Below are 14,475 nucleotides of genomic sequence, written 5' to 3'. Positions count from 1 at the left end.
TGAAAAAATGATTTATCCACCACAGTTATGCTGGCCCCAGTGTCCCTAATGGCAGGAGTCTCCTGACCATTCACCTGGACACTGTCCTTATAATACTCTTTAGTATTATCGGGGATGGAATTACAGACATCTAAATTCTGTTGTTCCCACAACCCCAGAGATACTAAAGAAACGCTGGCTGAGACTCCAATGGGTTCGTCAGCTAGCAGTAGAAAGTTTCCACTTGCCATTTGGACTTCCTCCTCTGGAGCGAAGGCTAAGGAGACAAGCTGGACCCCTGAAGGTTTACCCTTACATCTGGGATCTCCTTTCACGTGGTCAGTCGAGCCACAAACAAAGCATTTACCGAATGCTTTTTGGAATGGTGGCTTGTTCTGGCCTCCTTCCGGTTTGGCACCAGAAGAGACACTATATGCTGCTGCGGTTTTCCTTGTGGCTTACCCTTCTGGTTTTGTTTGGGGCCCTCTTTGGAATTTGAGTTATTCGAATTCTCTTTTGAGTCTTTTTTAGGCTGTTTTCCCTCATCCTTTTTCTGAGTTGCCCCAGAATCCTTATGAGTAGCCCTGTTGGCAACCCATAAATCAGCAGCCTTAGCCAGCTTCTGGGAATCCAATTCCTTCGAATCAGCTAAGTGCTGTCTGAGCTCGGGAGAACAGGCATCATAAATCGACTCCAACATAAAAAGATTCTTCATACCCTCATAAGTGTTCACTTTGTAACCCTTAATCCATCCCTCTAGGTTTTTCAACCCTTCACTCACCCAGGTAGCCCAAGGGGTACCATCATGCTTTTTGAGGGTTCTAAACCTCTTAAGATACTGGGAAGGGTTCTTCCCGAATCTAGCTATCAAAGCTAGTTTCACACTTTCGTAATCCATCTTATCCGCCTCCCCCAACTCCATTACCACATCAGTTGCAACAGGGGGGAGCCTAGAGAACAACCAGGGAAGTAAATCATTCCTGGTGATGTCCTGGAGCCCATGATTGTACTCAAACAGTTTTAACCAATCCAACACATCCAATCTCGGTTCGTACATACCCACTAATTCCTTCGGCATCCGGGGTCTTTTGGGACTGGAGCTCCTAGAGGAACCAGAGGAGAGAGAAGCATTTTCCAAAGACAACTTTTTCATCTCTAAATAGTGATTAAGTTCTATTTCCCTGAGCCTTAACTCAGCTTGCTTCTGCTCAGCCTGGGCATTTATCCGTCTGAACTCGAGCTCTTGGTTTCGTTCAGATTGAGCCAAGAACCGCTTGTATTCTAATTCGAGCTTCATTTTTTCAAGTTCAAAATAAGCAGGGTTACATGTGGGACCTGGTATGGCCCCCGTAGGTACAGCTGGTAAGGCAGGTAGAGGAGCAGGGGAGACAGTTTCGTTAGGCTCTCCTTCCTTTTCAGCCTCTTCATCACTATTGTCAGAATTACGATTTAGATCAACACCATTACCGTTATCTACATCTGCTGGAGAAGTTGGTTCCTCTGAACCAGTACCCAGACTTTGATTTTCCAGCAATCTCGCTATCAGTTCTAACTTCTTGCCTCTTACAGAAAGATTCTCTTGCCTACAGAGAGCTCGTAAATTCTCAGTATTTTCACCTGACAAGGATTCTTGACTGTAAAATTCCATAGTAGACATGTTTTTGAAAGTTGCTTTTTAGTGCTAAGCTTTGTGGTTAGTTATCCTAAAGTGTCGAAAAGCACTCTAAACTGTATACTTGATACAAATCCCACCGCTGTACACCAGTGTTAGGCGGAAACCTGTGCAGTTCCCTCTGGGACCAATGCAAAAGATTTAGGACTACAGGTGTTTGGCAGTAAACCCACTTGGTAGCAGTCTGTTACACACAGATTCACTTGGTAGCTGTGGCTGGGCAGTCAGACTTCCCTCAAGAAGAGTTAGGCAGTATGTGGAGTATACAATATAGGGCAATCTATACAGTCAGACAAGCAAACACGCAACAAGGCTTCGGTGTAAAGATATATAGTTATTTATTTATAAGAACACATCTATAGAAAACACTCTGGCACTAATACGGCAAGCGGTTTCAGTCACAATTACTATACGAAGGAAATATCAATCCCCCTAACAATAGTTCGACAAGTCTAGGTTCAACGGCATCACTTATTTGCAGACAGAGGTGTATGCTTTAACCTAGATGGCACTCTAGTATTCCTTAGGACGGGAGAGAAAAGGCGGGTTAAGAAATCAACTCGATACCAATATTTTTAAGAACAAATGCAAGGCAAGAAGACAGGAACCACTGTAGATTCCAAAGTTCAGAGGCCATATGTCCCAAAAAGTATCTTAGTGGAAATGCGCTTCGAGTCTTTATCGCAAATTGTTATGGAAAGATTGGACCAGTTCAGAACAACAAGTTAAAGAAAGCTTGGAGGCGACCCAATGGAAAGGCGAGGATTAAGACACCTCACTCTATCCGGCAGAAAGGGAAGCCAGGCGGACACGGTACCTTGTTTGTGGAGAGACAGCTCCGGCGGGGGCAGTTGTTCCTGGTGGTGGATGCACGTCGGGTCTTTGCCAAGAGTAGAGATGATCTCGTCGTCTAAGAAAAGTGAAGTCCGGTGCACCACCAGGGAAGAGGCCAGCCGCGGAGTGCTCCGTCACAAGGCACCACCTTTTTGGTCGCGGTACAGGGGTAGTGGCTATCCGGTTGCCGAGGTGCTCTGCACGGGCAATTCGACCACTGCGTCCTGGAGCGAAGAAAAAGCAAAGGGGACTGGTTGTTCCCACCAGTCAGGGGAAGAGACTCTCCGGCAGGGAGATCTCCTCTGTCGTCGGGAAGTGGTGAGTCAGTTCCGCAGGGCTCCACCGGAGGCGTCGTCGTTGCAGGTCGGCTCAGCTTTACCCTCATCGGATTTTTAGGTCCTGTGGCGACTTCTGAAGATCCAGTCCCAAAAGCCCTGCTTTTATGCAGAAAACCCCCATTCATTCACCCTAGCTGTCAATCAACACATGCTAAGTGGTGAGCGGGGTGGCTCACCACTTGGGCCAATCACTCTAGAGTGCGACCGGAGTTGGCAAGGCAACTCGGTCCAGGGTGCCTAACCCCCCTCCCACACCCTGTGGTAACTAAGACAGAATGGCACCACTTTGGAGGGTCTCTGTACAGAAGCCCGCCAAAAGTGGAACAAAGGGCTCAACCTTTGGTTTAGGAGTCACAGAGACGAACACAGACGCCATTTTAAAAACCGAGTTCTGGCAGAAAATACCATTCGATAGACTTATTTAAGATAAGTAAACCGGTGGTATCTTAGAGATTAACGAGAAAAGGTATCAATCTCCAACAATGGGAAGAATCCCATAGGGTTACATTCGGGGTCGAATATAACAAGTAGTTTCCACTGCCACCAGCCAAAACTCGACGAGGGGGGACGGGACAGTGCCCCCTCGAATAACAGACCCAGGAGTAATCGGATGGTTTGTACTAGTTCTGTTAGTAAATTTAGGTCTAGTAAAGCCAATGGTGACTTTACATGCCCGGGGATACGGTAGTCAGTCCCCGGGTATGGAGTCTATGAGGGAGGTCCGCTAGGACGCCCCAGTGCTACGGCACGGAGGGTGCAGTGTAACACACATAGCAAAACATATGAGACCCTATGGAGTAAAAGACACCATAGCCCATAGAACACATTGACGTTCAAAGGAATTACACACATTCATGTCCAAGAGTGGGAGAAAAAGAGTCTCACTCTTGGCAGGATGGAAAAAAACAAACTCCAGAAACCCAGCAAAGCTGCTGGGGGACTCACTAGATTAGGAAATTCAGCCTAAACAGAGAATTCTCCCTAACAGCCCCCACTCATGTCCCCTTGCACCCCCACCCCCCAGCAGTCAGGGGCACCTGCCAGCAGGCCCCCACTCATGTCCCCTTGCACCCCACCCCCCAGCAGTCAGGGGCACCTGCCAGCAGGCCCCCACTCATGTCCCCCTGCACCCCCACCCCCCAGCAGTCAGGGGCACCTGCCATCAGGCCCCCACTCATGTCCCACTCATGTCCCCCTGCACCTCCACCCCGAGGAGTCAGGGGCATCTGCCAGCAGGCCCCCACTAATGTCCCCTTGCACCCCCACCCTCCCAGCAGCCAGGGGCACCTGCCATCAGGCCCCCACTCATGTCCCCCGTCACCCCCACCCCCCAGCAGTCAGGGGCACCTGCCAGCAGGCCCCCACTCATGTCCCCCAGCACCCCCACCCCCCAGCAGTCAGGGGCACCTGCCAGCAGGCCCCCACTCATGTCCCCCTGCACCCCCACCCCCCAGCAGTCAGGGGCACCTGCCAGCAGGCCCCCACTCATGTCCCCCAGCACCCCTACCCCCCAGCAGTCAGGGGCACCTGCCAGCAGGCCCCCACTCATGTCCCCCTGCACCCTCACCCCCCAGCAGTCAGGGGCACATGCCAGCAGGCCCCCACTCATGTCCCACTCATGTCCCCCTGCACCCCCACCCCCAGCAGTCAGGGGCACCTGCCAGCAGGCCCCCACTCATGTCCCCCAGAACCCCCACCCCCCAGCAGTCAGGGGCACCTGCCAGCAGGCCCCCACTCATGTCCCACTCATGTCCTCCTGCACCCCCACCCCCCAGCAGTCAGGGGCACCTGCCAGCAGGCCCCCACTCATGTCCCCTTGCACCCCACCCCCCAGCAGTCAGGGGCACCTGCCAGCAGGCCCCCACTCATGTCCCCCTGCACCCCCACCCCCCAGCAGTCAGGGGCACCTGCCATCAGGCCCCCACTCATGTCCCCCAGCACCCCCACCCCCAGCAGTGAAATGGCAATTCCATGACACAAACCAAAAGTCAACTATGTACATCAACACATGTCCGCCACACGAAGGCAGGCGGTAGCGTCCCTGCGCATTAAAAAAATGAGCGCTATCAAAAAGCATGTATATACAGCTCTGATGAATTTCCCATACTGTGGCCTTCCAGGACAAATGACGTGCAAAGGGGTATGCGACAAACACGGACACCCGCTGTGTCTTTCGTGGGTGCGCGGGAAGTTTCACACGCGATTGTGCCTGGACGAGCAGGGTATGTGTACTTCAGGGGCTCGCGGGAAGTTGGGCTCGCGGGAAGTTGGGCTCCTGTGAAGTTTTACACGTGATTGGGCCTGTGCGAGCGGGGTACGTGTAAATCTGGGGTGGGCGGGGAAGTACAGGAGGCAAATGCGCAGAACGCCCACACACACACACACCCACCAAAAAAGACGTGCTAATCCGGAAACACATACGCCAGCAGGAAGCAGGCGTACGTGGACCCGCGCAGCATAAAAGTGCGCGCAAACAACAAGCAAGCTCAGACGCCAGGATGAAAATACCGTTCCTAGCAGTAGTGGTCGTGGGATACCACAGGAGGAGGAGGAGGATAGTCAGGCCCAGAATTTTCACACCCAGAACCAGCCTTTTTGTCATGCCTGATGACCAGGTGTATGGGAGGTACAGGTTTCCACCTCACATAATACTCGACCTGGTCAGTGAGTGGGAGGATGACCTCACATCACCCACCCTCTGCTCCCAAGCACTCAGCCCCCTGGAGAAGGTCCTCAATGTACTGCGCTTTTTGGCCACCGGATCATTTCAGCGGACAAGTGCCATAGTGGGGGGGGGTGTCACAGGCCACACAGTCACGCTGCCTACACCAGGTCTTGGCCATCATGACTGCACGCCCATCAGTCCGCACATATACCTGCCCAGAACACCTGCAGAAAGGCAGGCTGTTGTCCAGGATTTCTATGGGGTGGCACAATTCCCCAAAGTCCTCGGTGCCATTGATTGCACCCATGTGGCCCTATGTCCCCCCAGGGCATCAGAGCACATCTATAGAAACCACAAGCACTGGCATTCCATCAACGTGCAGGTAGTATGTGATGCCAAGGGAATCATCACCTCAGTATATGCCAACTATCCAGGGTCCACCCACGACAGTTTCATTTACAGAATGTCAACCCTAAACCGGGACCTAGAAGCTGGGCGGCATGGCGATACATGGCTGCTTGGTGAGTATAAATGCCACAGCACATGCATGCATGCCAGATACTGAATAATGTCACAACCCCACTAATGATACCCATCACCATCTCCCCAGGGGACAGTGCCTACCCTCTGAGCACCCACATGATGACGCCATTTCGAAACCCCACCACGCCACCCGAAGTAAGATACAACACAGCCCATATTGCAACCCGGGGCATAGTGGAGCGCACATTCGGAGTGCTCAAGTCACGCTTTCGCTCCCTTGACCGTTCGGGTGGGCAGCTGTTATACGCTCCCCCAGTAGTGTGCAGGATCATAGTGGCAGCATGTGTCCTGCACAACGTTGCAACACGCCGGGGCCTGCCGGTGGACATGGTGGTGCCCCCACATCCCCAACCACATGCACGCCCGCTGCGCATGGGAGGGGAAAGGGCACGGGGTGAGGCAGCCCGAACACAGCTGGTGGCTAATTACTTCACTTAGAATCACACCGCTGTGGAGTGCACACAGCCCTGCCACATACCAGCTGACAATCGATGATGACATGAGGGACAGTCAACTGTCACAACCATCCCATCCTGAGATTGGTCACCTGGAAGTGTCACAATGTGTGCATCCCTACCTACAGAAACACCACCAATGCTGTGTCATCAAAAGACACATATGCTGCTAAATGCATGACCCCCTTGCAAAATACAACATGAGAACAGTGCCATGTCACCCAACCCCTCCCCAGCACCGCCACCCAACACACCATGGCATGTCATACTATGTGAGAGCAAACAAAGCAATCCCAAAAACCTGACACAAGTGTCTCAAAGTACAGTGTCCCTAATGGAAACTGGCCACACACAATATGCTCCTAGTAATGCTGAACTAACAACACACATGACCAAATACTTACCAACTAAAAAATGCATCTAGACAAGTTCAAACATTTCTAAAACATGACGGTACTAAGTTAAAGTAGTCGTAGTCATATAACCTGAATATGCCACCACATCGCCCCCTTCCAACTGTAGTCTTGCAGCCTTCAAAACTGGTCTGTGTACTGCATACAACATGAACTCCATCTCCAAAGTAGACGGCCTTGTGAAGACATGAGGAATGAACCTGCAAATTCAGAGGGAGACATGGAAGCAAAATCATACATTAATACACCATGCAGTGTACAATACAACAACAATATACACAAGGAATGTCGATACAGTATTAACTACAGACTGCCCACACAGCTCATGGGAGCCCAACGTCACTGTGTACATCACTTTCACTTGGTCACACCCTTTGCAAGCCCATGGAAACGGGAAGCAGGAGGGGTGTGTGTCTCATGAACCCAAGCATTTAACCCAAACTCAGGACAAGCCTGCATGTGCCCAGCCGGAATACACTGGATGCCCACGGGAGCCACACAAGGCAACACACTGTCAATTTAAAAAAAAAAAAAATCAAAAATGGCCATGTGGGAGCCGGGGGGGTGGGGGGGTCGGCCACCCACGAAGTCCGAGGACAAGGTGCGCACCACCAGCCACCTGTGTGGATGTTGGGACAAAAAAAACACCTCCATGGGCTCATGGCCTGCACAGCTATGCCAATGTGGGAGAATTGCTGCCGTCGCCCTCATGACCCTCTGCTGCTGCATCAGGAGGTGGTGGTGCTATGGGAAGCAGCCCACGCAAAGCCCTGGTATGGTCCTCCATGGCAGCAAGCATGCGGGTGTGGAAGGTCTCGTTCTGGAGGATTATAGTGCGGAGATCCCCATGCAACACCTCACGTGATGCCCGGATCTCCTCTTGAGTTGCCCGCATCTCAGCTGAGAGCGTACTTGTGAGGTGCTCCAGCCGCTGTTCTGCCCTAAAATTAGCGGAAGTCTCAAGCTCAAGAAGAGTATGCCTGAGGTTATGGAGTTCTTCACTCAGGGCTTCCCTGTGGGCCTGGGACTCTATTGAGATGGATTGGCGCAGAGTCTCCAGTGCCGCCTGTCGGTCCCTGTTGGACGCCAACATGTCTTCCCTGTGTGATTGGCAAATGGAGTCTGTTGCCTGCTGTAGTTGCTCCATCTGCCTTTCAGGGGGGATAATGGAAGTGGCCATCCTCTCCATTGCCTGAGCCATCATTTCAAGTGATGCTGACTGTTGGGTTGCCATAGCGTACATGGAGTTCTCCCATACGCTATTGCCTGGTGGGGTACGGCCACCGCGTCGACTGGCACCACACCTGTTTGGGGCAAGGCGATGTGCACCTTGATGTGCTGGCGCCGCCTGAGGCTGCAGGACTGCATTCCCCTCTGATCTGCTGGCCCAGGAACAGGATCAGATGTTGTGGAGTGTGACCCTGCATCCGTAATCGCCAAAGGCGCCTCTACCAACGCTGACATCCCCATAGAGGGATCTACCCCTGGTGCAGGTGGGTTGGCCAGAACAGAATCCCTGCCAGAAACACTTACCCGTGACGGCACATAGGTCTCATCATCCGAATCAGCACCTGAATAGATGTCTGGGGAGGTGCACCCAGAGACACCCCTGGAAAGTATGGTCTGCAGGAGGATTGGGTTCTCACCCACCACCACACCACGTCCCCCGCTGGTGTCCGGTCGTGCCTGGGATTCCTCCTGGGTCTGCACCATCTCCTCAACCTCAACTGCATCAAGTGCGTCATCCCCTGCAAAAACATGAGAGAAAAAATGGAAACAGGCATTAGCACGATAGCACACAAATAGGCCTGTCAAGCTACAGAACCAGTACATGATTCACACATGTCCCACATGACTATAACCCTCCCATGCCTGCACTGTCACTGAGTAGTAAGGGAAGGCAAAAGGCAGACACTGATGACACCAATATGGGAGAGCAAACATTTGCTGCATGCTGGGTAGCACTGCCATCACACATTGGCCTGTGAGTGGCATGTCCAATACACATACATGACACATGGCAGCACACAGATGGCATTTAGCATAGCCATGGTACATTTGACAAGTACAGCCATAGGTCAGTGATTGAGTACTGTCACCCATCCATGTGAGATGGACATGATGACATGAAAAATGCTGCATACTGGGACTAAGTACACATGTGCCACTCACTGCAACACATGCAAGGTACAAGAATACAGTAATAGTTGGCTGATCTATTTTTCCTCACATTGACATCGCAGGAAACATCTGTCATTTTCAACATGCAAACAGGCACTCATCTAAACATTTGTGCTGGCCAATACTCCATCAGCCTGAATGGTCTCATTGTGTACATAACCAGGTAAAGCATTGCCCCAGTGTGGCCAGTAAACAATGACCGAAGCATATCACATATGTCACAATATGGTTGATAAATGTCTAGCAAAAAAGGGGAGAGTGGAAAATATTATCCTGAAGGCACACTTACAAATTCTGACCAATGTAGTTGCAAGATGGCAGTACAAGGTCAACTGCACAATTGTGGACCTAATAGGATACTGTGGGCAGAAGGGATGCAGTCATAGCCAAATACAAGGCACGTGATCCCATGTGAGGAAGGAAATGGGTGACCCATAACACTCTGGAGTACACACCCTCACCTGGCACTCAATCAGAACCCGTCACCCAAAATACATACACATGCACTACACACACACACGCATGGGCACTCACCGGACAATGCTTCGTAATCAGGTAGTTCTCCCACACCTCGGCTCTGTTCCTCTGTGACGAAGGTCCCAGCAACAGACTCATGTTCAGTGAGTTTGTTGTCCTCTTGGGGAGACCCACCGCCAGTCACCAGAGTAGCGGCATGATTTGAGGCCAGCTTGTCCTTTGCTCTGCGTTTCAGGTCGTTCCACCGCTTGTAGCAATCATCAGCTGAGCGCCTCACAAATCCAAGGGCACTTATGTGGTCGGCGATGGTCTGCCAGTGTGCTTTACGTTGACCAGATGTGGTCTTGGACCCTGCAGTCACCACCATTTCATGGCTATGTTGCGACACATAGCTCACAAGTGCATTAAGCTCTGCGTCATTAAAGCAAGGCTTCCTTGACGTGCCAGAGTGTGTAGCCGTGCCTGGGGTCTCAGCCTGTCGTGCCAGAGCACCCTTCTTCCTCTTTTTAGAAGGTGGAGTGGAGCCAGAGTGGCTAACGCTACTCTGGTCAGTAGGGGCAGAATCACCGGTGGACTGGGTTGTTGGAGTGTGCAAATGCACATTGACCATAGGACTTGGTGCAGGCATTGTCTGAAGTGTGATGTTGGCAGGAGGAACATCAGTATGATGGGCCAGGACCAACACTGTCCTGGCTGGGAGAGTCAGAGCTGGGGCGGATGGAGCTGCAGCTGCCCCTGCAGCCTCACCACCCTGCATACTTGGGGCAGCAGATGACATAGCTGCCCCAGATCCACGTGCCTTGGTGACAACTTGCACCGCCACACGTGGCCTAGACTTGCTGACCTGGAAGTTAGCCAGGGAGTCATCCTGTTCAGGTGCCACAATGGGCTGGTCCAACAGGGGCTGAGCTGGGATGGTCTCAGCCGCGTTTCCCTCAACCATGGGGGGGAGCATGGCGTCCCTGATTGGTCCTCCACACATGGGGGTCTAGGGGCACCCTGCAATTCCTGGCCATGTCCCCTACCGCGCCCACCACGTCCACCTTTTGAAGGTCGGCCACCTTTGCCTCCCTTACCGCTTAGTCGCCTCCCAACCATGGCACTGATGATGTTGTGCGTATGGGAGGAGCAGTAAACTATTGTCCTGGGCAATTGGGGGTCAATGGGGTAGGGTACTAGATGGAATTCGTACCCTAGTGCTCTAACAAGGATGTCTGTGACCCCTGGGGGAAGATGACGGGTCACGCAACGCACAGGCAGCCCAAAAACAAAAATAAACGTACACGCAACCCCTCGTACACCACGTGCGTGGAAAAATTAACCCGCACTACGCTGTGGCACCCAGGAACACAATAATAAGCGTACGCGTAATACACGCAGCCTACAATGACCTCTGAAGGGGAACGCGACACACGGGGCAAGCAAAGTTGCTAAGTACTAGCGGAACTCACCGTCTGCCTGGAATAAGAACGTGAAAAATATGCGCGTGTGCGCATTGGCAACACCCCCGCCAAAAGAAGAATTGTACGCTGTCTGAGGAGACAGGACAAAAGGAGACGTGAACCCTGTTTGAGGAAACAGGCCCAAAAAAGGTAGAAAAATGAAAGCTGTCAGAGGTAACAGGGAGTACGAACTTGAAAAGCTGTGAAGTAATCGCGTGTGAACCGACAAGAAGTACAGAATTCACCCACTCGCTCTCCACGAAAAGCACGTACAAGAAAATGGCGTTCTACACGTACCTTTTAAACGGGCCCACACGTACACGTCACTTACGCGTGTACGTGTCCTTTCTTCCAATTACACGCGCTGACACTCGGACATGCAGCTTTTCCACGTGTGCTCTGTCATCACGTGCTATGAGGGAAACACCCGCGTGTGTCACGTCACAGACACGCTTACGCGCTAAGGGCCTTTCCTCGAATTACACGCTGACGTGCAAGATTTTCACGTGCCAAATCACTCAATATCAAGCTAGCCACGCGTTCACACACGAAAGACCACGCTCCTGCCCAGAAGGCCTAATTACTGCCCCCCAGAGCCCCGAGCACGCTCCCACCTGCCATCTGCGGCTGCCTGATTGCCTGCTGCCCACGTGCCCTGCCATTTGCTGCCTGCACTTCAGCCCGGGGTGCTGTTGCTGTGACCACCCCTGCTGGAACCGAAGACTCCCGACTGCTATTCCATCGCTCCACAGCCCAGCCCCAGGACCCAGTTGCCCACCCACACCTGCCTCTGGGGTTGCCATGTCGGGCACTACACCATCTGGCACCACTGGCAACCCCCAGCCAGAGAGGCAGAGGGCCACCAGCTTCACTGCCACCGAAGTTGGTGTCCTGGTGGAGCAAGTCCTGGGGCAGTATGATGCCCTCTTCGGAAGTTCGGCCGCCGACAAGGAAGGACGGACTCGGATCTGGACGGACATCGTGACTGCCATCAACGCGGAGGGGGTGGCAGTCCGCGACTTCCAACATGTCAAGAAGCGCTGGGAGGACTTCAGGTCCAGGACCCTCAACAAGGCCTGGCGTCTCTTGAAGGCAGCGGATGCTAAGGGGCGCCGGGGCCACCTGTCGGAACATCAGATGAGGGTCCTGGAACGCATACGCCCAGCACTCCACGTCCAGGTCCTTGAGAGGCAGACCCCTCTGGAGTCGAGCGGCAAGTGTACATGCATACTGATTGGAAGCTGTGCGTGTGGTGGTGTGCCAGTAGTGTGCAGGTTGTACATGTGGTTTTGTAGGGCCATGTATGGATGTGTATGTACAGGGCTGTGAGGCTGACACATGCAAGTCCTTTCATGTGTGAGACACATGGATGGTGTATGTGTGGGTAAGCATGCAGGCCAAATGCAGATGTGTGAGCACACATGTTTGGATTACTGTGTATGTAAGTTGGCATGGTTGTGGTGTCACACATGGATGTTGGTTCCAGCTGCATGTATCTGCACCGTGTACATGTGCATGTGTGTGTATTTGACATGGGTGCAACAGTGATGCAGCATGGATGCATGTGAGACTGAAATGTAGAAGACTGATTGCCAGATGTGACATGGATGCCAATCTCATACTGCGACAGTTGGCGGAGGTGTACACATGCATGTAATTGTGGTGGCATGTGTGCATGTCTAGTGCACTCCCTGTGTTTCATGTGATGTCTGGCTCACCTTTGGCTGCTAATGCTGTTGTATGTGTATGGATGGTGCTGGCTGTTGCAATATGGCTGTGGAATAGTTCATGTGTGTGAGTTGCAATGACATGTGTGTTGGGGCTTGTGATGCCATGTCTGAAGTTTGACAATGCTACTCATGTACAACTGTTGTGTGTATGAGTCCATTGTACAGTGCCCTGATGCCTGTCTCCTATCTCTCCCTGTCTGCAGCGTCAACTGATGAAGAGGGCGGAGAAGGTGCTGTGGAACACAGCAGCAGGGATCGCACCGCCAGCCGGCGACGCAAGGCCCGGCTCCCTTTCCAGGTTGTCATCTCGTCGGGGAGTGAGGAGTCCGGTGCCGCGTCCCAGGTCGCAGCTGCCGAGGGGAGGTCCAAGAGGCGGAGGTTGGAGTTGGACTCCTCGGCAGCCGAAGGGGCCGCTGAGACCCCACAGGGCCCGACGGAGGAAGATGGCACGGAGTCATCCAGGTTGGTGGGGGGTTTGGTGGAGGAGGCGGCCGTGCAAGGGACAGAGATGGGGTCTGGAGGTGGGGATTCCACTGGTGCTAGTGGTGCAGTGCAGGGGCAGGGATAGGAGGCAGCACAGGCCGCTGCGGAGGTGCCCGTGTGTAATCCTGTCCCCGATCCTGTGACTGCATCTTCTTGCACCAGCAGGGATACCTACGTCCAGACCCGTTCTCAGGCAGGGGATTGGCTTTCACCAACTGGCCTTCCTCTCCCTGCGGATGTGGCTATCCGGCACCGGGTTGAGCCTGTCCTGTGTAGGGTGTCGTTGCGTCAACGTGCCATGTGAGCTGACCTGCAGTCTTTTCATGAGGAGACTGCACGTCTTCTCGCATGGCTCGGTGACCGTGTTGACTCACTGGGACAGCTCACCAGGGCCGGATTCCTCCATTTTCTGGACCTTGTTCCGACCCCCTCCTCAACTGAACCCCCTATGCGCCAGTCGTCCTCCGTGCCATCTTCCCATTCATGTGTCACCTGGGTGCCCTGTGGAGCTGCCACTGACCCTGCGGCCAGGCTGGTGGAGGACACATCCCTGCCACAGTCGGGAGTCGGACGTCCAGCAGGGGTGGCCACCTCAACAACTGCACCCCAGCTGGAGGAGGATGTGCAGGCAGCAGGAGCCAGGGCACAGGCAGCGGCACAGCAGCAGCAGCAACAAGGTGGGAGCCATGATGGCTCGGGGCCTTCATCATCGGAGGGGCAGGCATTGGCCGGAGGGCAGGAGGACCCTGGACGGGAAGTGTCTTCCGTGTGGCAGCGGTTGGGCCATGCAATAGATGCAGAGCGGCAGCGGGCAGAAGAGGCACGCTCACGATGGTCAGGGCGGGGAACTCCATGCGTAGGGCCCTGAGGCGGGCCAAGTGCCTCGAGGCCATTCGCAGGGACCTGGAGTCCCAGATGTCATCGTCCCTGCGAACCCTCCGGGCCATGGAAGAGGACCGCCTCCGGGGCATCGAGCAGGAGTTCGATGATGGCCTGACCCGGGACATCAACATGTGAGCCGTTGGACTTGCCTGCTGCCCTTGTAAATAGTTAGATAGTGTTAGGTTTCCTTTGGTTTTTTATTTATTTTGGTTGCGCTTGGACAATGCACCACGTTTCTGTATATAGTTATTCATTATGTAGTTTTTTGGATAGGTTTCATTTCTTCAGTTGGGATCATGGACCCTGGATTGTTCATCTGTATATAGTTCACTATTGGATTCAACTTTTTTTTTTGGATTTCCCCATGGAGCAATGGTTTTC

General features: G+C 53.1%; 1 protein-coding gene across 1 annotated transcript in view; it reads left to right on the top strand.

Annotated features, from left to right (window-relative positions):
* The window catches only part of TACC1 (transforming acidic coiled-coil containing protein 1), an 868,514-nt gene that overhangs the window by 56,363 nt on the left and 797,676 nt on the right, over positions 1-14,475 (top strand). The gene's annotated exons all lie outside the window — the stretch shown is intronic.

This window comes from Ambystoma mexicanum, chromosome 10 (assembly GCF_040938575.1).
Source record: "Ambystoma mexicanum isolate Mex_15411 chromosome 10, UKY_AmexF1_1, whole genome shotgun sequence".
In the NCBI taxonomy this organism is placed as follows: Eukaryota; Metazoa; Chordata; class Amphibia; order Caudata; family Ambystomatidae; genus Ambystoma; species Ambystoma mexicanum.
Note: the sequence above shows the minus strand (reverse complement) of the source record. Positions and strands in the feature narration are given on the sequence as shown.